Here is a 24,467-nt window from a genome sequence, read left to right on the forward strand (position 1 = left end):
ACCTCTAATTTAAAAATATTACATATAATAACACTTTTAATAATTATACCATAATTTTTTAAAATTTAAATTAGATACATAATCTCCTTAAATATAATTTTTAATAATTATCTTAAAACTATATCTCCTTAACTAATTGGACTTTAAGAATTTATATTACTTGATCTCTTTTCACATCATCAGCGCACTCCCCCACATTATTCACTGTTCACGCACATTACCCCCTTCTTCCTCAACATTTCAATACATGTTTTATTTCACACACATCTGTCATTACCCCTTTCTTCCTCGAGCATCTTTCCATATAATAAATTCATTATCAAATCTCTATAATCAACATTATATAAATAGGTAATGTAAGATTTTATTCAGTTATTTCGAGATATTGTATTGTAACTCTGTTCTTACTATGTTAATGTATCTAATTCGGAGCTCTATTAAAGTTTGATTTTCGGATTTTTACATTATTTGAATCTATTAGTTTTTCATATTTTTAATAGATAAAAATTTACAATGTCATTAATTTCGTACATCAATTTGTAACTTTAATATTTTTGGTTTAATGATAAGATATATACTTTACACTCGTGATTTATCCCTAATTTCATGTGTTCTGATTACATTCAATATTTAGATACATATAATTATATGTATATGCTTACTATGTATCCGAGACACATGTTCTTGAATATAATGTATGAAATTGATACTTGATACATCAGATTAATACTAGATGCATATAGAAGATACATGAAACTAAAATTAGATCAAATAAATAGATACATGAAATTAATATTAGGTCATATAAATAGATACATGAAACTAATATAAGTTTAGATAAATAGATACATGGAATTGATATTTAGATACATTTATGATACATATGAATGTACTTGTATGATACTCATGTATCTAGTCTTTAGTTTGTTGGATACATCGTATATTGATAATAGATACATCAAATTGATGAATTTATTATTTTAAGAGTAATAAAATGAAAGTCAAACTAAATGACCAAGATATACATATTTTTGTCTTTTATTAATAATATTAATATAAATTATTATCACAAAGAATAGTAAAGTAAAATTAATTAAACATATAATTAATTTAAACAAATAAAATATGTATCTCGATTTTAAAGTTTGACAGATACATGTATCTGGCAGATTCAAGTTCATGTATCTCAAAAATGAAATATGGTAGAAAAAATAATATTTAAAATTATCGAAAATCTTTTTAATTAAGATCTAAACTAGTGGAATTTATGTAGTTTGTCCTAAATTAATTAAGTTAATTATTATATTTATAGAAGGATATTCTTATTTTTCAGAAAACAAAACAAGCTACCATAAAAACCCTCACATTATCGTTAACTTAATTTCATGATTAAACATTTTAGCTTTTTTCTTTTTTATTATTATTTTATCTTATGATGATTTTATTTTTATTTTATAAGCGTTATAATCTTAATTATGTTATGAATTTATTTTTTAATGATAATGTAGATTTTTGTTATAACTATTTCAAATAAGTTTTATTTTCATAAAAAAATTTTATAAATACGTCAAAGTCTCCTTTATGAAATAATTTTAAAGAATGATTTTCATAAAAAACTCATTCACTTCATCTTAAATTCTTAAATTTTTATGTTAAAATGTACGCCGATTGTTTATAATCTGTCTATTACTTTATTTATTTTTATTTAAATAAAGTAGTTGAGATTGCAAGGAGAGAGTTTCATTATTTTATTTTGTAGTAATAAATAATATAACGTATTAAAATTGTCGTCTATTTTTTACTTATTGACTGAAACCTTTAATTTTATATCCAAATATACTATTTTCTTTTCAAATCAAATTCAAACAATTAAATACAGTCAAATTAAAATTTTATTTCTTGCCAGTCAAGTTTTTAATAATTAACAACACTGAATTCATCTCAATTTAAAATGAATGAAAGATCGTGAAGAAATATAATAAGTGATACTACATGTATAACATGTAGATCACAAGACTGCCTTTTTCTTCTCATTTTTAATGAAATGCGTATTAAAAATTTCGAAATGATGGATGCACTATTACAGAAAAATGCATCTAAAATATAAATTTTATTAGTTTGATTATGTTCTTAATATTAAACTGTTCAATTATAAAAATTATAGTTCCAACATATTTAATACTACAAGCATTGAATTTTAATATACACATTTGATTTAATTACATTAATTTTTACCATGCTATCTTTTTAAAGGAATTTTCAATGTTATACACTTGAAATTTTTGAAAGTTTAAGGGAAAAAAAGAAAAAGTGATTGAAATTCCAAAAGTGTTACGGATAATCACTTGGAGGGATATTATTAACAAAAATAAGATAGATAAAAGATTTAAATTTTTATTTTTACATAGAGAGGTGCACTCAATGATCATCGAATTATTATATGTTACTTTAACATGGATTCAAAACTTTATATTTAAATCTTTTAAAAAAATATAACACTATTATATATAATCTAAAGAGGGGGGCATGGGTTCAGTTGAACCCATAGAACCCCCTCCAGATACGACTATGTCTCTAACTCTAATTTGATTTCTTCTACATCAAAATATTCTACTTGGAGTGTTTTTCTCAAAATTATTTTTAGCGGACTTCTGTTCTATTTTAGGAGTAATATAATTGTGAAGTAAAAATTTAAAAAAAAGATAGCAAAATTTGTTGAAATAAAAGTAGAAACTTTTTTACTTAATAGACTAAACCTTATAACAGAACACATAATGCAGTGAATTTAAAAATGGTTAATTAACAGAATTAATATTTCCTTTATTTCTCATTCATTTATATTCAACAAAATACAATAGTAAATAAATAAGAATTTGACAAAGTAAATAAATCAATTTTGTGTTTTTGAAATTTGAAGTATAGCTTGTTCTCTCTTTATTTTTCTTTCTCAAAAATGTATTTCTCTCGGCTAAAATAAGTACTCAATAGTAATTTATCTTTTTTAAATTTGTACTTGCCAAAATAATATAGTAAATTGAGTGAAAAGAGACTGAAAAGTCACATGGCCATCTAGCACAAAATTTATGTCGTAATGCTTCTGCTTAAAAGATGTATTTTTTATTTTGACAATTGAAGAGAATGATAACTTTATCTCAACTGTTCTGATGTCACACTAACGGATAGAGAAGAAAAGATAAATGTAAATAAAAATATATAGACTAAACAAGCTCTTTCTAAACGATTTTCAAATAGCCGTTTCCTAAATTTTTGGTGGCTTTATGTAAAACATTTTTGAATACATTTTTTTATTTTGCTTTATCTAAATATCATAGAGTATGGGGATCGTGGGTTTGGGTGGTTATTTTAGATATAAAATAAAAAGTAAAAATTTAAGGAATTTCATAGTGTAATACAATAATTACACTCTGTTCTTACAAATTTAGTATTTACTAATAATCCCTTAAAATTGCTGTGGCGTGATACATTAGTATCTTGTGATACATTGTAAATGATACATAGTAACTTAAAACTGTTAAGAATAAAAGGGGGGAAATGGAACATTTAAATTTGTTATCTAAATCAGCTTAATTTACGGTAACAGTTCATTAATAAACATTAATTCAACACGTAATTGGATAACAATTTCAAATTTTGAAAATTTAAGATTATATCATCTAGTTTGAAGACATTTTTTATGAACATCCAGTTAAATTTCGAACAATACAAATTTGATTGTTGTTATTGTGGATGAAGAATACATCAATTTGATGAGACATTCCGGAATTTGGGTGAACAAATTACAGTATGAAAGTTACAAAATCGACGGAATCGTTGTTGGAGATTCAATTTCATTTTCTAATCTCAAAGCAGCAATTGCAGCCGAGTTGGATATCGATGTATCAAGGAAAGATATTGAAAATCGTTACATTGTAGAAGGTAACTCCTGTCCGATGAAGCTTAAGAACGATATGAATGTTAAACTATATTTTGAACTGAAAAAAAGAGTTTGGATCAATGTATCCATTATGTATTGACACAATTGAAAAGATTGGTGGTACTGTACATTACTTTGATGGAACATGTGGAGAAATTACGTGTGTAGAATGCACAACACATGATACAGAGGCTTTGGCAATGGTTGAATCTAGATTATTTGATTCATATGAAAATCCAGAAGTTGGAGTTACAAATGTTATAATCAATTCAGATAGTCTAGATGTGAAGACAGGTCAGATATATAAGGATAAAGCAACACTTGTAGATGTGATGACGAAATATAAGATAAAGAACAACTTCAATTGCAAAGTAAAGAGGTCTGATCAACAAAGGTATGATAGTGTTTTGAATATGTATATATATATATATGAAAACCTACATGTATCATTAGTTCTTTGATATTTTAATGTATCACTATTTAATTAATTTTTTTTGATACATTGAAATAACTATTTTGATACTTTAATATACTACTGCTGATATAGTAAGGACTATATCAATTTAAACAAGCATATCAAAAAGTTCTGATACATGTAAAAAATAATTTTCTAAAAAACTGGTAGATACTTTTTGTATAATTCATTGTTTGATTACTTTAAACATATTGTTGAATATATTATATGATGCAATTGCTATAAGTATTAATATGCTTAAAAAATGTACGCAACTATGTGTTGGTATGCTTTTCAGACAAATGTGGTTGGACTATGAAGGCGTCCTGCAGGAAAAAATCTGATATATTCATTGTTAGAAGTTTCAATAGTGAACATATGTGTCCGATGAGGGAGACGGTATTAACCAAGGTCCAAGCAACAGTCGAATTTGTAAGTGGAGTTGCTGCTCCAAAATTGGTCAATCATAAACGAATTTATACTCCAAGAGATATAACTGATGATATTAGAGAATATTATGGGGTTCAAATATCTTACCAGCAAGCATGGCGTGCTAAAGAACGTGCACTCTCCATGATTAGGGGAAAACCATCTGCATGATATAGACGGTTGCCGCGATACATACACATGTTAAAAATCGTGTATCCAAATTCTTATATAAGAATGCATAAGACTGAAGAGGATGAATTTATGTATCTGTTCATCGCCTTAAGACCATTCATTAGGGGATTTAATTACTGCAGTCCAATAGTTGTTGGGGATGGTGCACATCTGAGTGGAGCTTACAAAGGGACATTTGTATCAGCAAGCACACTTGATGGCGCAAGTACTTTTTTTTATAGTTATGATGTGTTTTTATATGTTACGTGTCAAATGATATAATGTGTGTGTAATCAGGTTGCATATTTCCATTGGCATATGGTGTTGTTGACACCGAAAATGATTGTTCGTGGACATGATTTTTCGAACAATTCAAACATGCATTTGGCGAGAGAAAAGATATGTGTTGTTTCAGATAGAAATGAGAGTATCATGAAGAGTGTGAGGATTGTGTTCCCAAATGTACCTCATTATGCATGCATTTGGCATCTTTGGAAGAATGTATGTGGAAACTTCAAAAGGAGCAGAAAGGCCATAAGTGATCTATTCTACTCTATGGCCAAGGCATATAGAAAGGAAGATTTTGATAAGTTGATGGCTAAGGTTGATAGAATTGATCACAGGGTTAAGGAGTACCTTGAAGATGCAGGTTACGAAAAGTGGTCAAGAGTTTATGCAACAGTAAACAGAGGTAGAACGATGACTTCAGACATTGCAGAATGTATCAATGGTTGTCTTGTTGAAGCACGCCAATTAACTATATTAGAATTCTTGGAAGAAGTTAGAATTCTTTTTGGTTCTTGGCATTGCAAAAACAGAGAAGTAGCCTCATACACAAAGGACACATTAGGGAGAAAATTTGAGGAATTGTTGATTATAAACGCGGCTAAAAGTTCAAATATGGAGGTATCTATCATTATATAATACTTTATATTATATATATTTAATTCATTGTATCATTTTGCAGTTTGAACATGATTTATTTTTTAAAAATTATATATTTAAAATTTTTAATGTACACAGGTTGTTCCATCATCTGAATTTATTTTCTCAGTTTATGAAACTGGAAGAAGATATATTGTTTGTCTTGAGCGGAAAGTATGTTCTTGTGGTAGATTTCAACTAGATGAGATACCTTGTTCACATGCAATCGATGTATGGAAAAAAAAAAGAATGTCACAGATTTGAATCCGTATTGCTCTGATTACTACAAGCCTGATGCATTGGCAAAAACATATGAAATTCCAATGGTTCCAATGCCAGATAAGGAAGATTGGTCAGATCCTAATAATGGGTAGCTGAAACAGTGTATCCACCTAGATACGAAAGATCATCTGGACGACCAAGAAAAAGAAGAAGAAAGAATACAGATGAAAAAATTTAGGTGAACACAAACTGTTGTGGACAATGTGGACAAGAAGGACACAACAGAAGAACTTGTACTTTCTACCCAAAAGAGAAGTGAATTAGTCGTAATGTTTCTAAGATATCTATTTTTCTTTTGAATAATTTATAACGTAAACATTTTAATGATTTTCAGTATTCATTAGAGTTGCAATTTGAACACTTTTGGTTTTGATAAATAAACTTATAAATAACCTGTGTTAATTAAATTTTAAGTCGCGCTTTTGATTATAAATACTTTGTTATTATTGGAGTTGAGAAATATATTTGTGTCAATATTTCTTTTTAATATAAAATTTAATAAATCTTATGTTACACTAAGATATATAAATTTAAGGATTCTTAGGTAACATATCGTACATGATACATATGCTTTAGCCAATGTATCATGTACTTTTAATTATTGTATTACATTGTGGGATTCCTTAATTTTTTACAAAAACAAATGTGTGTTTGGGTAACTTAGTACACATGTATCATTTGCTTTGCCCAATGTATCATCTCCATTAAATAAAAAAGAAAACACTTATTGAGGTTAGTGTGTACTTTACAATGACTATAAATCATGTATCATGTGATTTTATATTATTTAACTTATGTAATGCTTTTTTTGATATGTTTTACTTGAAATATACAGTAAATAACTTTACTTTTACAAAATTATCGCAATTCATACAACTATGCTATTCATTGTAACTAAGTATCATGTAAAATTTAGTTTTCAAATAAACTATTTATTTCTATGTTTAATTAAAAAAACTCTGACTATACTTTATTAACCCTGTGTGACTCTATAATATGTCTGATATTTATATTTTCTAGACAAAAATACTTGTTCCATAATGTAACAAAAAAAATCATGGAAATTGACAAAACCAAAAAAATAACATTAAAAACATCAAAATACTTGTTCAATAACGTATCAAAACAAGAAATATAACATTAAAACATTGTTTAATCATAAATGCTACACTATGTGAACTAGATCTTCTTCTGGTGGTGGTGTGACTACGCCCCTAGATTTTGGTGGATCATCATTGTCGCTAACATATCCGCACTTAGCCTTCTCGCTGCCATAACTCCACAGCAATGCTCCATATCTTTGACGTAGGCAATCAGGACTAAAATCAGCATATGATATATTGATTTGGTCACTCATATACTCGGCAAATGCAGTAATATATAACCCACAGTCTCTACAAAAAAATACAGAATAAAAATTAAAAACTTAATGATACATGATTAAGGACAAACGAAAAATTCTTGATACTTACAGGCTATCGCAATCCTGTTTAGCAATGTCTTGTGCAAATTCAATTATGAAAGGAACTTGAGGCTCCAGAAGTGAACCAGTAATGTTGTCTTTGTATGCATGACAATCAGCAAAATTTTTGCGCTCAGTTTCTTCAAAGAATCAACTGTCCAGTAGTTAAGAAGGAAGCATTTTAGACAACATTTATATCATGAGGAATTGCTTTTTTCCTTGTGCATATTGATGAGTCAAAAACTCTTATCACCCTGTTTTCAACTCAACAACTGCCAGCACCCAATGAAATTCTTGATCGCAGTTAATTGGGATGTAGACCTCATCTACAAGATGCCATGGTAAAGCAGCTGGGATTTTAAAACCTTTGATGATGTTAATTATTGACCTCTCATATACAGATACAACTGAAGCGCGATCAATATGTTCTTGTGTACTAAGACTATCATCATCATTGTCCATGTAATATCTATCATAACAATTTTTTACATGTGACATGAACAAGCAGTGAGTTGTTGTGTATCTGTATTCATCCATGCTGTAAAGTTTTGATTTTTTAAGAAGGTAGTAAAAAATCACATCCATGTGCTATAAACAAAATGAAAACATAATAAGAAATTATATACATCTAAACAATATAAAAAAATATAATTAATAAAAATTGATCATAAATTTCGCTAATTAAATAGTATGATACTTCTACAGAATGTATCATGTTATAAAAATATAAGTGTGACTAATACATATTTGATAATTAGTTTAAGATTTTTACCTCATCTGACCAACATTTGTTTGGCTGTGACATGATATAGAACCAATTCTTGTTCATTGGAAAAGCAACAACAAAGTCCATCATCGTAAATCCAAAAGAAGAAGATTTTGATCTGTATTTATCGTCTGATGAGTTCCTGCATATATGATACATAAGTTGAGTATATATACATGATACATAACAGTCACTTAATTACAATTTTTATAAAACAAAGTATCATGAATTAGTTATATAAAAAATAATTACCCCAAACACTTGCAAAAATAATGTATAAAACTTACTTATTGTTATGATTTTTTAAGAGCCCCCTTGACAACCAATTCATGTAATCCACAATAAGTTTTGGCGAAACTTCATCTGTAATGCCACATCCTTCGAACGGGTAATGGAGTCGAGCCATATCCTTCAATTTCTCTTTTCCCTTCTCGCTTGACCCAAAAGAAGTACAATATGGAGATTGAATCCTTCTCGAAGGCATTCTGTTTCTATGCGCAGGAGTGACTGAATCGGTTCTAACTCCAATATTAGTTATTGGAATGTCAGTGGGTAATTGACTGTCGGTCAACAAGTACTGGCTGCTAGTTATATTCTGTGGATTGTAAGAATATAATGGTCTAGCATTAGTAGGATCTTTACCCAAATCTTTGATAAGTGCATCTATTGCTGCTTGAGTTGATGGCTATATTGTTGTTGAAGTGGAAGATTTCTGTATAATATGATGTAATAATTTTTAAAATAAATTTGTGTGTAATGAAATTGTGTGTCATAAAGCAAAATTGAAAAATCTACCGATGCATCCATTGTTGTTTTTTCGGGCAAAACGTGAGGAATGTTGTGTTGAACATTGTCATCACCATCTTGTTCCATGTTATGTCCATTTAAATCTTGGTGCGATTGATGTGCTCACCATCCTGAATATGCAATTTTTAAATAAAAATTATTAATATAATTTGTGCTGATACGTAACAGTGATTATACTCACATGATACATAACATTGACTATATGTTCATGATACATGACATCAACTAAATGAAAAATAAAGTGTCCAATGTATCATAAACATTACCTTTGGAGTATCATTGACTTGTTGTTCACCCTCGTTTACAGAAACACCAACACCATCCTCAGCGACATCCCCTGCATCGTTGATGATTTGATGTTCGCAATTTTTAACAGGAAAACCAACACAATCCTCAGCTACACCACCCATATCAGAAAGATCAATTGTTATTTGCGGAGATGTTTGTTTGTCAGACTGAAATGTACTTGTATTAGCCTCAAAATTGATGTTTTCCTTGCCTAGAGATTGCATCAACTGGGAGTGATTTTCTTTTATCAATATAATCCGTTCCTCAAATTTCTTGTCAACCTATAAATTGTAGATACATTTAGGATAAAAATAAAATATATTTGATTAAAAATATCAAAATGATTTACTTACATAAGTTTTGAAATATCCTTTCAACTCTTCAATATATAGAATTACATAGTTGACTTTCTGAGAATCTGCAGAACCATGTACATCAGCAGCCGGGTTCGGAGAAACGTCTGGAACAGAGCCATGTACATCAGCAGCCGATTTCAGAGACACGTTTGGAACAGAACCATGTACATCATCAGCAGTGGAATTGAGAGGCAGATTTGACATAGAAACGTGTACATCATCATCCGGTGTCGGAGACACATTTGATTGATCAGGCTGGTTCGGTTCTGACACTTTTTTTTTGTATAACCACTTTTTTTCTTCTTTTTGAAAGTGGTGGAGGAGATGTATCAGACACTCTAGAAGATCTCCTCAATAATTGTTCAGGAGGTTTGGTGGAGAAACTATCAAAATCATCTTCCTCATTTGGTTGTACTAAGGGTAATGAAGAAGAAGGAGCATATTCAACTTGACCAAGGTCAAAAGCTTCAATTTCCTCTGCTGTTGGGACAATGTTTGAACATGCATTCTGAATGTATCACAACACATAAGATAATTCAACTGTTAATACAATAACAGTTCACAATGTAGCACAAGACATAAATAACGATATTACATAGACAAACATAAAAAAGTTTATTCTAATAGTAAAAATTAATTCAATTTTACCTCTTGGAAAATGGTAGACATAAGCATTTCAAACTTTGCCTTATCAGACACAACTCTCCAATTGCACATTCTTGGGATGACATTTCGTTCTTTCACAGCTATTTCAGAATTTAACTGGGATGCACATTCATATATCCAAACGTTAAGTGCATACGACATCCCATATAATCGATACAACTTTTTGCTAACATCAAAATCCTGTCTAAGTGAACCAATTAGTTTTGAAAATGATAGCTGACCCCAAGGATAATCTTGATATCTACCATTTTCAATCATTAGAAAATCCACAATGGATATAGCTGTATTATTAAGAGTAGCCAATACGAATGTATGAATAAAGAATAGTATAGACATTTGGAGTGCATCCTGATCGTTCTCCCAATTACCCATCTTAAACCGTTGAACTAATTGATACTTAGTAACACTATTGACTGCACCAGGAAAATACTTTTGGAAAAGCATACAATTAGTTGATTCTAGGTATTTGAAATCATTGGTATTGCCTTTGACTTTAAGTCCAGTTAATATTGCAAATTCATCTATACCAAATTTTAGGACACACCCGTTTGAATGTCTAATATGCAACACATTAGGGTTGCTTTGTTCCAACTCTAACAGAAACAAGCACTTAGTGATTTGGCCCTGAAAATTACATTTAGTAATATATAAAAAGGGTCCAAAAATTGTATCCCTAAACAGTTGGATAACATTCTCCCCTATGTATTTTTCAAAGTCCTTCAGGAAAGTGTTGTTAAAATTGACAGCAAACCTTATGGGATGTGTTGGTATCTTTTTTATCTTGTACTTGAGTGGCTGCAATTTGAAAAAAAACAACAAATTTTAACGATATTGAAATTTAAATACTAAAAATAACTAATACTAAATAAACAACTAATACCTTACTGATACATGATATCAATTTTCAGAAATTCATACTACATGAAAAACATGTGATAGACATCTAATTCATGTATCAATGCATCGACTAAACACTATACACACTGAGTCAACATGTATCAACAAGCACATTTGATGGCGCAGTTATTAAACTTATTGAATGATACATGATAACAATTTTTAAAACCTCGTGATACATAGAAAATCATATGATACACATCAAATTCATGTATCAATGCATCGTCTAAACACTATAACACACTGAGTCGAAATGTATCAGCAAGCACACTTGATGGCGCAGTTATTAAACTTATTCACTGATACATGATAAAAATTTTCTAAAACACTTGATACATAGGAAATCATATGATACACATCTAATTCATGTATCAATGCTTCGACTAAACACTATAACACACTTAGTACTTATGTATTAAACTTATTGTCTAACACATGATAATAATTTTCAAAAATTCATGATACATATGGGATTCCTTAAAATTTTTACTAATTTCAACAACAATTTTAAAATAAGTATAAAAAAGACATACCTGAAGCAATGTAGGCCTGACAACAATGGTTGCTGCTTCTTTTCTCTTTTTTGGTGTATTTTGTCAACCTTTGATTTAGATGTTTCGCCAAAATCTTTGTTTGAATCCTTCCGAACATTCATAGGACCATGCAAAGACTTTTTTCTATTTTCTTTCCAATTTTCATCGTTCGAATCATAAATCCTTCTATTAGTAAAAGGATCCATTACTATGATGTAATAGAACAATGAACAAAAACAAAAAAAGAAGAAAAGAAGAACGGATGATGGAGTAAGAAGAATAAGAAGACCAAGAGACGGCTGATGTAATATAGCAATGAACAGGAAGAAAAAAAAGAAGAAAATAAGAACAGATGATGGATTAAGAAGAAGAAGAAGAACTATAGACGGATGATGGAGTAAGAAGAAGAAGAAAAACCAGAGAACAATGGTCCAATTTTCAGAAATTCAATTTTTTTGAATTTTGAAATTCAAAATTTCATATTAAATGTTGTGAAACGTTTTTAATTAAAATTAATAATTCAAAATTCAAAAAGTGATTCAGAAGATTGAGTGTTTTAGTGGAGAAAAAATAGACATGATATTGGGGAAGTGTGTGTTATAGGAGAGAGAAGGCTATGTATCTCTAAACTTCTACTAAAATTAAAAAAAAAGGAATTATGTAATATTTAAAAAAATAAGGGAAAATTAGAGAATACTAAACTTATAGTTGTGTATTTAAGTTATTTTTCCAAATAAAAATTGAATATCAAAACTTCACAAAAAATGTCAACGAGTCATTCTTTTTACAACTCCTTTTAATTTTAAATAAAAATTTTAAATTAATTATTAGTTGAAATTTTAATAACATATACTATATTTTTTTTAATTTTAATAATATCTATTGTTTATAAGATTTTTTTTATATTAATATTGAATGTTAGAACTTCACAAAATTCGAAATCGATTATTTTAATATTGTGATTAGGATAAAAATAAGTCAAAAAAGAATTTAAACATTAACCACGTATACGATAATTTACTTCTAAAAAGGATAATAAGAATAGAAAAAAATGTATTATATGTGGTAACATCTTAATTTTTTAAACAATACGTTTTAAAATATATTTAGATTTCTTAATATTTTAAAAAATTAAATTGAAAATGATTAAATTATTTTAATTTTTTTTTTATGAAAAATTGAAAATTTTCCTAGTGCTTTCTTACGTTTTAAAATATATTAAGACTAGGGAACCCACCCGTGCTTTGCGTGGGCCTTAGGTGGGGGATATTAGACTATATAAAGTGTGACATTATTTAACCGTTTTTTCAAGTGTTGTAACGTGATTCCCTCTTTAATGGTCAAACATTTCATTTTTTAGTGCTCTGTAATATTTGAGTAGACGTTTGATGTGTACGTATTACGGGCCGTATGTATGCAGGTTGTATATGCAATCTTACATATTTGGTGAGAGTACATGAATCATATAATATTTCGTTTGTAAATGAAAACATATATTTGTGCTACAAGTTGAAATTGTAAGATGGACATTCAGTTCTTACTTTTTGCTTATCAATTCCGTGGTTTCTGTGACGGTGCTCTATCATAGTTGCCCTCTTAGGGAATGTACTCTGTCCAATTAAATTCCATAGCAGCTGTCGTTTTTTTCACTTTGAATCAACACTCTCTAGACCACCTATTCCACATAAGCATCCGATCAACAAGTTCAATAGGGAATTAAGTTCATAGGCCGATGAATGAGAGTTAGATAATTGATGTGAATAAGCAAACTTGACAGATAGGTGTTGTTATTGACCCGTTATCTAAAACTGTTTGGCTGAATACACTTGAAGCCATTTTTAGGGATATTAATAATATCATCCTTTATTTTTTGTATGATAGTTATCCTCAAAAAGTTATTTTAACATCAGATTGTACCAGTCTGTATTCACTCATACTTTCAGCAACCTTAAAGTTCCTAATAATGATCACAGATTCTTTGGCTAAATTAGCACGAAACCGATTTACTTGATTCTTCCATATTATTGTGTGTGCCAAAGTTCCCTGTTACATGTTAGTTGGTAAGTGTATCCGCAATAGCCTGACCAACAATGTGGTATAAAGTTGTATTGAAATGAGTATTACCTTTTCGTCAATAAGTATCATGTCCTGACTTATCATCTCGTTGCTTCTATTCTAGTTTTTGAACTCCTACATCCAGCAAACTCTTACCTTAACCAACCGGTCATCCCTTGTAGTATCTAAATCTGAAAAAAAAAGTGAATAGACCATATGTTTGAAACAATTACACTAAACAAAGATCAATTATTCCTTTTAAAAAGAAGGCAGAGAGGGGTTAATGTGAAGGGTGTCTTGGAGTATACAAGGCATTATAAAGAGATTGGGCGAATTTAAAAGAGGTTTGCAACCTTTCCGATGCGACACAACTTTTTGGAAGCACAGTTTCGAAAAGGCGCAATTTGGAACAACCGTTAGGTGCAAACCTTGTGTGTTTAGCACGAGATGTTAGGAAGCGACACTTTTTTTGAGAATAGCATTGTTTTAAAAGAGGTTTGCAACCTTTCTAATGAGACGCAATTTTTCGGAAGCACAGTTTTGAAGAGGCACAATTTGGAACAACTATTAGGTGCAGGCGTTGTGTTTAGCAAGAGATGTTAGGAAGCCACACATTCTTTGAGAATAACATTGTTTGTTCTTTAGTCACAACCCGTGGAGTTGTGCTTGTAATATTATATAGGGTAGTTAGGTTTAATTATTGGGTTGAAATTTCATTTCGTTTTGGGCTTGAATAGCCCTGATTTTGAACATATATGTTATTAAGCGAATCAAACTAAGCTCGCCTAGTCATACAGATGCTATGATGTTCTACTTTAAAAGGGACTTGTGAGGTTTACAAAAAGAATGGAGGCATGGGAGTTTGCATAGATTGGACTTAAAGTAAAAAAACCATTTAGTTGTTAACGTTTTATTCTAACTCTACCTCTTAAAATACATCCAATTACAGGTAGAGGTAGGGAAAACGGGGTGATACGTAAATAGTCCATGAAATTGTCTTGCCTCTAAACTTAATAGCTGTTGTCAAAAGTTGGAAAACATTTGAATAATACGATATACTATGATGGATTAAATTTCTATAGTTTATTGATTCAGCCTCAGACCACATCAAAATGTAATTTAAAATTGTGGGATTTAGTGTGTAAATTGTTTTTTTTTAATACTCTGTTTTGTTTGATATTTGTAAATTAATGAACTTCGATTATACACATTTTATAAATGTGGATGATCTTATTTTAAGTTGGAGTCGGCCAGGTAACCTTTTTTAAGCATACAATTTTGTAATTTCAATTTTAGAGAGTTTTAAGATGAGGTAACAAATGGTACTTTTTGGATAAAAACGTGGAGTTTCATAGTCCCACGTAAAGTTTAGGTTGAATGGTTACTTCATCAATTTTGTTGGATTCTGAGATTGAAAGATATCCTTAAAGATGTTTCCAAAACATATGTTATAGACATTTAACGTTTTAATTGAAAATAATACAAATTTGATTAAATAAGCAGTCAGTCTGATAAAATTATGAGGGACACAAGTGTGTTACATAATAAAGATATGTTTATTTTACTGTCATAGCACTTATGCAAGTTTCATGAGGGCAATCAAATAAAACAAGATAGTGGTTGTTCTTCAGTATAAGTTTTGAGTGTATATAGCGTGCCAAATGACCATTTAGTCATCTTGCACAGGTAAAATAATGTTAATGAAGAAATCTTATAAGCTTTCAGATAAGGAGTAGTTAATGAACACACAACTTAGAGTAGGGGGTGGGCAGGCTCCAAAAGTGATAATCACTGTTCAAGATAAGTCACTCAAATTAGCTATGGAAGAAGTTTTGCCATGTTGAAGTCACTGTTTTGTGGTTTCATGTGCTGGAAAGAATCATGGAAATACATGTTCATGTACAAAAACTGCATGAGAAATTTATGAAAAGATTTAGCAAGTGTATATTTAAGTAAGTAACTGATGAGCAATTTGTTTTGAGAGGGTGGAGATGGTTAGGTGATTTGATCAGCAAGAGAATGAATGGATTGAAACACTATGTGATGTCCGAAAAAATGAATTCCAGCTTACATGACAGACAGTTTTATGGATGGAATATCAACAACTTAACGGTCGGAGAGTATAAGCACCTTCTTTGGAAAGTACATTCATAAGAAAATGAAGCTCAAAGAGTTTTATGAGACAATATGCAATGATTTTGTATGATCAATATGAAGATGAAGCAATAGCAGACTTTCATACATTGCACAAACAACCCGCTTTGAAATCACCTTCACTATGGGGAAAGAAGATGTCAACAATTTATAATTTAATTCATAGCAGAACAAAGTTGGTGCTGAACATATCATTTTATGCAACCTGTGTGAAATAGCGATCAAAAAATAAAAATGAACAGAGAAGCATACTTCCATAAGGAAGTCAAACTTTGATATATTATCCGGCAACAACACTGTCAATGATAAGAAAACTCTGGGGTACGGGCTAGGAAGTGGTAGGTAAAGGGTAACAATGTGACGACGCAAATGTGAAGGAACTTATTTAAAGTCAAATTTCCCTACGGAGCCTATTTTGCGCTTAGAAATATGTAGTTGCAGTTTTAGAAAGTTTTTTAATCCAACCAAGCTTGGAATGTTACGCGCACTAATGTGAACTTTGAAAGGCTCACGTCAAGGAACAATAGAATGGTATCAACGGATGATTCATCAACACATTATATAGCTGACTAATGTTCTTATTTACATTAACTAATACTTGATTTAATAAATTGGCCTACAGATTCTGATAAAATGATGTCGGTGAAAGTACATAAGTTTGATAAATAAATTAAATAAGTATGTAATGAGCATTGTGACACCATGTACGGCTAAAATGATGTTCATGAAGGAATAAAAGATCTACTAAAGGATATATATCATTATAAACCATGTTTTAGCATAATACAAATATAGTAGGAAATAAGTAGTTCAAAATAAATTGTCATTGTCAACAAAATACCAATATTAACTAAGTTAGTGGGTTAGGACAGGTATGGAACTAATAGGTCAACAGAGTCATAAGGTAGACAGGAGATAAAAATGTATTAAAACATAATTCATTGGTGCCATAACCATTGTTAATTAGCTCCTGATGGTTCTTGAAGGTTTGTGGAGTGAATGAAGGCCCTTATGTGGGTGTGCTGTCTCCACAGATAGTTGATTCTCAATTTTGTTAGGTCCTCATATGACCATTCCGCAGGAGTTGGAGGTAGTTCTATTTATGAAATAAGAAGGAGACAATATTAATTGTTACCAACGATAAAGAAGTAGAAATATAGAAGCAAAAGTTATAATGTGGGAGTTACCTGGTAGTTCTGTAGGAGGGGTTAGATTTGAAGGAGTGGGTGCGGTTCTTTCAGAATTTGTTATGTTTTTTCATGTGTATACATTTCGAAAAATGCTTTACCATTTACGGGGTGAATGAAATTCGGGGAAAAGGTTTGAGGGTGAGACATCCAATGAATGATGCAAGGGTTAAACTTATGTATGTACACCTGCATTGCCGTGTTTTTTGGAATGTTATGTTGGGTACATAGTGGTCAGTTGATGTGCGTCCATAGAGGGCGTCCTGGACATCGGCAAAGTGGAATACTATTGTTGTAAAAAATTAGAGAAACTGGTTTAGGGTTTAAGAGGTGAATGAAATTCAGGGAAGGGTGTGAGGGTGAGACATCCAATGAATGATCCAAGTGTTAAACTTATGTATGCATACCTGGATTAACCGGGTTTTTTCTGAATGTTTTGTTGGGTCCATAGCAGTCAGTTGATTCCATCTATAGCGGGCATCCCATCGATCAACAAAGTGGAATACTACTATTGTTTAAAAATGATCACAAAAAATAGAGTATGAAAATATGAAACTCACAGGTAGGTATCAATGAACAGAGGAACAGTATCCTGGGCGTAACAGGTGATTGAAAAATGTATGAATGCGTACCTGTATTTGGCTGGGGTTTGATTTAAATCCTTTGCGTCCATATAAGCAGCCATGGTAGGAAACAAAATAAAATAGAACATGAGTTTGGTTATCCAAAATTCAAGGGAAAAAATTATGAAACATAATCTGTTACAAAATTGCTTCAAATATAATAGGGGATGAAAATATGAAACCTATGAGGAGGCACCATTGTACAGAGTATGCTTATACAAAATTCAAGGGAAATATAATGCTTAAACCTTTGCATCAATACAAGGAGGCCGTACGGTTGTGGTCATATATGCAGGCCTAGTAGGAGAAAACTTAAAATACTACAAGAGTTTGTTTACTGACAAAACAGGGGGTGAAAATTTGAAGGTTTAGAGGAAGAAAAATTGTACAGAGTAACGTTAAGGTGAGCGCACCGTGATAATGAAAAAACTAAGGAAGTTTACCTTGTTTGAGGGGGGATCTGTTTGAAAACATTTGGGTCCATGGAAAGAGGCAGTGAAATTGCATGAATATTCACAGGGAGGGGGTGATTGAGTGAAGAAGTTGGAAGAAAATGAGGGAATTACAGGTTGAGGGAACTACCGGTTGCGTGCAGGCCGAAAAGAAGAGAAGACTTCTTATTTCTCTTGAAGTATATTCAGGATTCAGAGATCTTTCACAAATTTTATTTACAATGAAGGAAAATCCTTTATTTGTAGGGAAAACCTTACTTGGTCCCCAAGTAGGATTCCTAACCATATCCTACAAGGACTCCACATAATTAGACATTCACTATAACACAAATATGTTTATAACACTCCCCCTTGAATGTCACTAGATTATGTGTCTCGTTAAAACCTTACTAGATAAAACCCAGTAGGAAAAAAATCTAGTGAAGGAAAAAAAGTACACATATCTAATAATACACATTATGGATGCCTCATTAAAAACCTTACAAGGAAAACCCAGTGGGACAAAACCTTGTGAGGAAAAAAAGTACATCGCGTATTAACTCCCCCTAATGACAACATCAATTCAGAGACTAGAATCTTCATTTTCCAATCTTGTGCATCATCTTCTTGAAAGTTGTAGTTGATAGAGACTTGGTGAATAAATCAACAATAATTTTACTTGAACATACCTCTTGCATGTTGATATCACCATTCTTGGGAGCTTATGAGTGTAGAAAAACCTTGACGAAGTATGCTTTCTTCTATCTGCTTTTATAAATCTTCCCTTCAGGGTCAAAGATTTCTGCAAGTTCCTTACTTCAACTTCTTTAAGCAAATAATCTATTGCCAAGAGTTTCAATTCTAGTCATCAACTTGCATAATATGCTCTATGCATTTTGAATCTATTTAATCCTTATGAGGATGATAAACAAGTTTTCCAAAAACTTGTACATGCTTTAGATTTCGAACCCATTGGATATTTTCATATCAATTTTGTCAAGTAACAACATTCAATATTAGATGTATGACATCTTCTAGTGCCTAGATTGCAAGTCAAATCAGCTTTACACTTACCAAGATGCATCATTCCACTTTTCACTTGATAATTATTTCTACACAAGTATGCTTTAATAGATGTAGAATTCATATCCTCATAATCTTTTACAATATTGCGCGCTATTGTATCAAAGATATCGTCAACGATATACCATTTTGTATCAATTCACAATACGACAAAACTTATTGAGATCTCATCACTTCATTATTTTTAGGTAGCTAGCCCTCTCATGAGGTTTCATAAAGTGTTATGTCGTAGGCTCTCCAAGAGCACATTGTCTCCTTATTATGATCATTTTGATTCTTTGATCCTCTCCATTTTTTCAAGGATTATTTTATGTAGAATTGATTAGTCTATCATGCTTCATGCATATCATATACTTTTTCATTAAGGGACATTCAATAGATGTATTTACAACTCTTGTGTTGCTTCTAATCTCCCCCTTATATCTCAATCTTTGGAAAATCTATCCTTGTGCATCAATTCATATTCATTGATTATATACCATATATCGAAATAATCAGATGAAAAATATGTGGTCCCCCACCATAAATCAATTGAAAGAAAATTTTATCACAATTTATCGGTCTGATGCGTACAATTACTTTTGTATGCAATATCGTATTTCATATCAACATATGAAGCTTTATTTTCATAAACAATGATTTTCTATGTGAGACATTTAATGTCACATCATCTTATATATTTATCAGTATTATCAAGATGAATTATCATGATTTCATATTCTGAAAGTTGTGCTTTTAGCTCAATTATCTTGCACAAATAATTTTGTGAATGTCCAACTGCAAGTTGACAACAAACGCACATGTGATTATCTTATTGATGCATCTTTTTATCATATCACATGATAGGTAAACGGGCCCATATTCACCTTTTATACTTTTCATAATTTAGGGATTTAGTCCCAACTTTAGTTGATCCAATCAACTTTATCACGAGAACAAGCAGCGTAAAGAATTCTTGAAGAATCATCTAGTTTTTCAATGTATGTTCATTACTTAGTATGCATATCTTTGGGATGACCAAATTATTCATGCCAACTAATAAAATTAGTAGTACTCGTAAACTCTAAGTTTACTACGCCATGTGCCTTTTGCCTTAATAAATTTCTGATTTACTATTTTATGAGTAAATTTCAATTTTATTACTCCAAGAGTAATTTTTAGAGTTATTTCTTCTCAATTACTTTACCCTTTAGGTGAGTCGTGATTCCATCTTTGAATGAACTAATCTGAAGAAAATTGTGCATGTAAACATATTATTTGTGCCAAAATTTTTGCAAACATCAAGTTGCGAGATAATAATACACACATGAGATCATATAGAAGAAACATTTGTTAGGATCATTAAATATCTAAACAATCCACTTGGTGGATGACTAGGTCCACAAATATCTGTATACGTTCCTAGAACGCTGAAAATTCAATCTCAACTTTCGTTTATGGTGGACTCACAATTAGCTTGCCTTGCTAACAAGTAGTAAAAGAAAATTCACCATTTAAAAGAATTTTTAGTTTCTTCCATGAAAGTCCATTTTAATTTTCCATAATTCGTCTAAACATTATAGACTAACGATGTCCCAGACGATCGTGTCAAACTAAGAAAGTACTGAAATTAGTAAACTTCTTATTTACCATAGAATGTGCCTCAATTACATTAATTCTTGTCCAATACAAGCCCGAAGATAAAACATGAAACTTTTCTATAATACATGTTTTCTTAGAGACATTCTTGGTGATACCACATCATTGACCAAGGTCAAAATCTTTCTCATGCCTAGCATGGTGGCTTACACCTCATTCTCTTTAGAGAATGGATCCATATTTTAGCATTTATCAGAAGTTCTGATTCTTCATGAATGAAACACAAACATGTGAGCTTATCAAATTATGATAGCTAGTACCTCATTCCATATTTATGTTCATTATTCAATCACTTGTCTTCTTTCAGACATATTATGCACTAATACAACATTTACTTTTGTAATGGAGTAAATTCAGTAAATTTCATGACTCTTCATTTAAAACACATTAGTTTTTCTTTAGTCATTATTATATCATCAATATGGTGCATTAAGACTCAAATTCAATGTCTTATCCATATAAAAGTGTCTTAGGTCATAAATCGACGGGTCTTGAACCCAATATCTTATCATCATAGTGCATCAGGAGTTTAACCCAATGTCTTACCCTCTTTGTGCGATTAGACATAAATCCATCGTCTTATTCTTTTGGTGCAATAAAACTTAAATCTATCGTCTTACCCACAATGAGGCTCAACCTCAAGCCTTCAAAATAATTTAATTTTATCATTTTTGATGATCATTAATATGATCACATATTATAATTACACACAAAATTGAGAATATTGATTTCTTATAATCAACACTAGCAGTTAAGAGATATAGTTTAATAGATCACGTAACTCATATAAAGATTGAAAACATATCTTTCACTAAATTGTTCTTATTTAATTATTAAAATAAATTAAGGAATTCTCTTCCCAGTCGATTAAAATTAAATGTATAGAAAGTCGACAAGTCTCTTTAAATACTTACTTTAGATGGTACCTCCAGATCTGTTACATAAATAATTAGAACATAAAGATAAACCATACCTTAAAAATATAAGAACCTTATTGCATAGCTTATGCAAGATGTCTTTTGCACTTTTTCCGTCTTCTTCATCATTCTTAAAGAATAGAACAATCGTGCTGATAACGTGTTATAAAACTATAGAATAAGAAGAAGAAACTAGAGAGAAAAGAAGAGAGGACTTCTTATTTCTCTTGAAGTATATTCTGGATTCAGAGATCTTTCACCAATCTTATTTACAATGAAGGAAAATCCTTTATTTATAGGGAAAACCTTACTTGGTCCCCAAGTAGGATTCCTAACCATATCCTACAAGGACTCCACATAATTAGACATTCACTATAACACAAATATGTTTATAACAAGAATGATTTTAAAACTTTATAACTAATAAAGATATGCGTTGACCGAATTTTTATTTAATTTTTGTCTTAAATATAATACTTATGATATTGAAATTAATATTTTTCCTATATCAATAATAAAATATAACAAATCTTTTTACTATTATTATTTATTTTGCCTTTAATAGATTAGTCTTCTCCAATAAAAAAGTGGAAATTTATTTATTATCTTTCTTTATTAGGCAACGATTCTCCCTAATAGATCTTGCGCAATGTAAATTCAAATTAGTCTTGTTTGTATTTGTACTTGCGAATTGAGATCCATATATGTTCTTATTAAACCATGTTGACCAAAGATATGTGTACGAGGAGAGTCAGCAACCACTTGTTCATTCATCAAATGCTTTTTGGATAGTACCTATGTAGTAACTACGTGTACTACTAAGCAGCTAAAAAATAAAATTAGGACCAACACATAATAATCCCCCTTGAATTTTCACAAAGTTATTCATTATACCTTTAAAGTATATAAATGTCATATCCATTTGAATTTAAGTTTTATTTATTATTCACACTTTTAAACTATATGAGTACTTTTACCCACTAAGCTTAAGTACTCCATATATTTAAACACCTAAATTATTTTTGTCCACTTTGTTTGTTGTCGAATTGTAATTTTGCTCCAGTTTTATACACCAAATAAATTAAAGGAACTTGTACAAAGTATCAATAGCTTTACAAGTGCATCACAATTTCGTAAATAAAGAAAACATGTGCAAATTATCAATAATAATTTTTAAATACTAAAATGATTCATTTAGTTTCATAAATACAATAGTGAGTTCAATAGTGTACTAAGTAGTTTAAACACAACACGAAGCATACTTTTGGCAATTATGTTAAGAGGGTAGTAGGACCCTCAGATAGTTAAGAGGTATAAATAATATAGAAAAATTAAGTTAAAAAATAATAGGACCAACAATATTTATATACTTATTAATTGTGAGATTGGAGACCAAACTTAATTTGGGACTATTGTGAAAAAATATTGCTTATAACCTTAAAAAATAATTTTGTTAAAGGGTTTAGAATGTGCGACAAAGGAACTAGCTGAGAATCCCAAATTGTTGTGTGCGATTTATCTAGGTATTAGGATATTATAAAACTTCGACGGACTGTCGTCCCACATACGGACTTCGATGGTGTCATTGGTCTTGACATTAGGTCTGAGAAAACATAATTGTTTTGCCTTCTTGAATACGTGGTGTTTCGGTCAGTTGGTCTAAAGGGGCAAACAGGTGCGTTTTGAAGTTCAATGAGCCCCAAAGCAGCGATAACCAAATTTTGCTGATTTTCTTGCGCTATATATAGTCCATTGATTTTTGGACATACATGATTTTAGAATTATTTTGCTAAAATATTTCAAAGATGGCCGTTGCATCCTAATTAATAGCGTCAATCGGTCTCAAGGGGAAAACAAGTTCAAACAAGCCCCAAAGCAGTAAAATCCAGATTTTATCGATTTTCGCAAGCTATAGTCCATGAAGCTTTGGTGGTAGGATACCGATCTATTTTTTATTCCAAATATTTTTATGAACATTGGTCACGACCTTAATAATGGAATTGGTTTGTTCTGAGGGACAAACATGTACATTTTCACGTTCAAAAGAGCCCCAAAGCAGGAAAAACCAGATTTTACCAACTTTTCGTGTGCTATAGCCCATGAATTTTTGGTGATATAGGATTCAAGATTTTTTTTACCGATAATTTTCAAGGATGTCTGTTACGCCCTAACTGATAACAACAGTTTGTCTTGAGGGGAAAACAAATACATTTTCAAGTTCAAATGATCAATGAGAAGGAAAACCCATATTTTACCGATTTTTTTGTTTGATTCCATGGATTTTTGGTGAAATTCCAGATTTTTTTTTTAACTTTTTCATGGACGTCTACTACAATCTTATTAATGGCGTTAGTTGGTTCTGAGCAGCAAACAGGTGCATTTTAAAATTTAAACAATCCAAAGCAGGAAA

At 30.6% G+C, this 24,467-nt stretch overlaps 2 pseudogenes; one reads left to right on the forward strand and one right to left on the reverse strand.

Moving 5' to 3' along the window:
• Positions 1–3,767: 3,767 nt before the first annotated feature.
• Positions 3,768–4,988, forward strand: LOC107003926 (annotated as a pseudogene).
• Positions 4,989–7,359: 2,371 nt separating this feature from the next.
• On the reverse strand, positions 7,360–10,983 carry LOC107003927 (annotated as a pseudogene).
• Positions 10,984–24,467: the final 13,484 nt, after the last annotated feature.

This window comes from Solanum pennellii, chromosome 11 (assembly GCF_001406875.1).
Source record: "Solanum pennellii chromosome 11, SPENNV200".
In the NCBI taxonomy this organism is placed as follows: Eukaryota; Viridiplantae; Streptophyta; class Magnoliopsida; order Solanales; family Solanaceae; genus Solanum; species Solanum pennellii.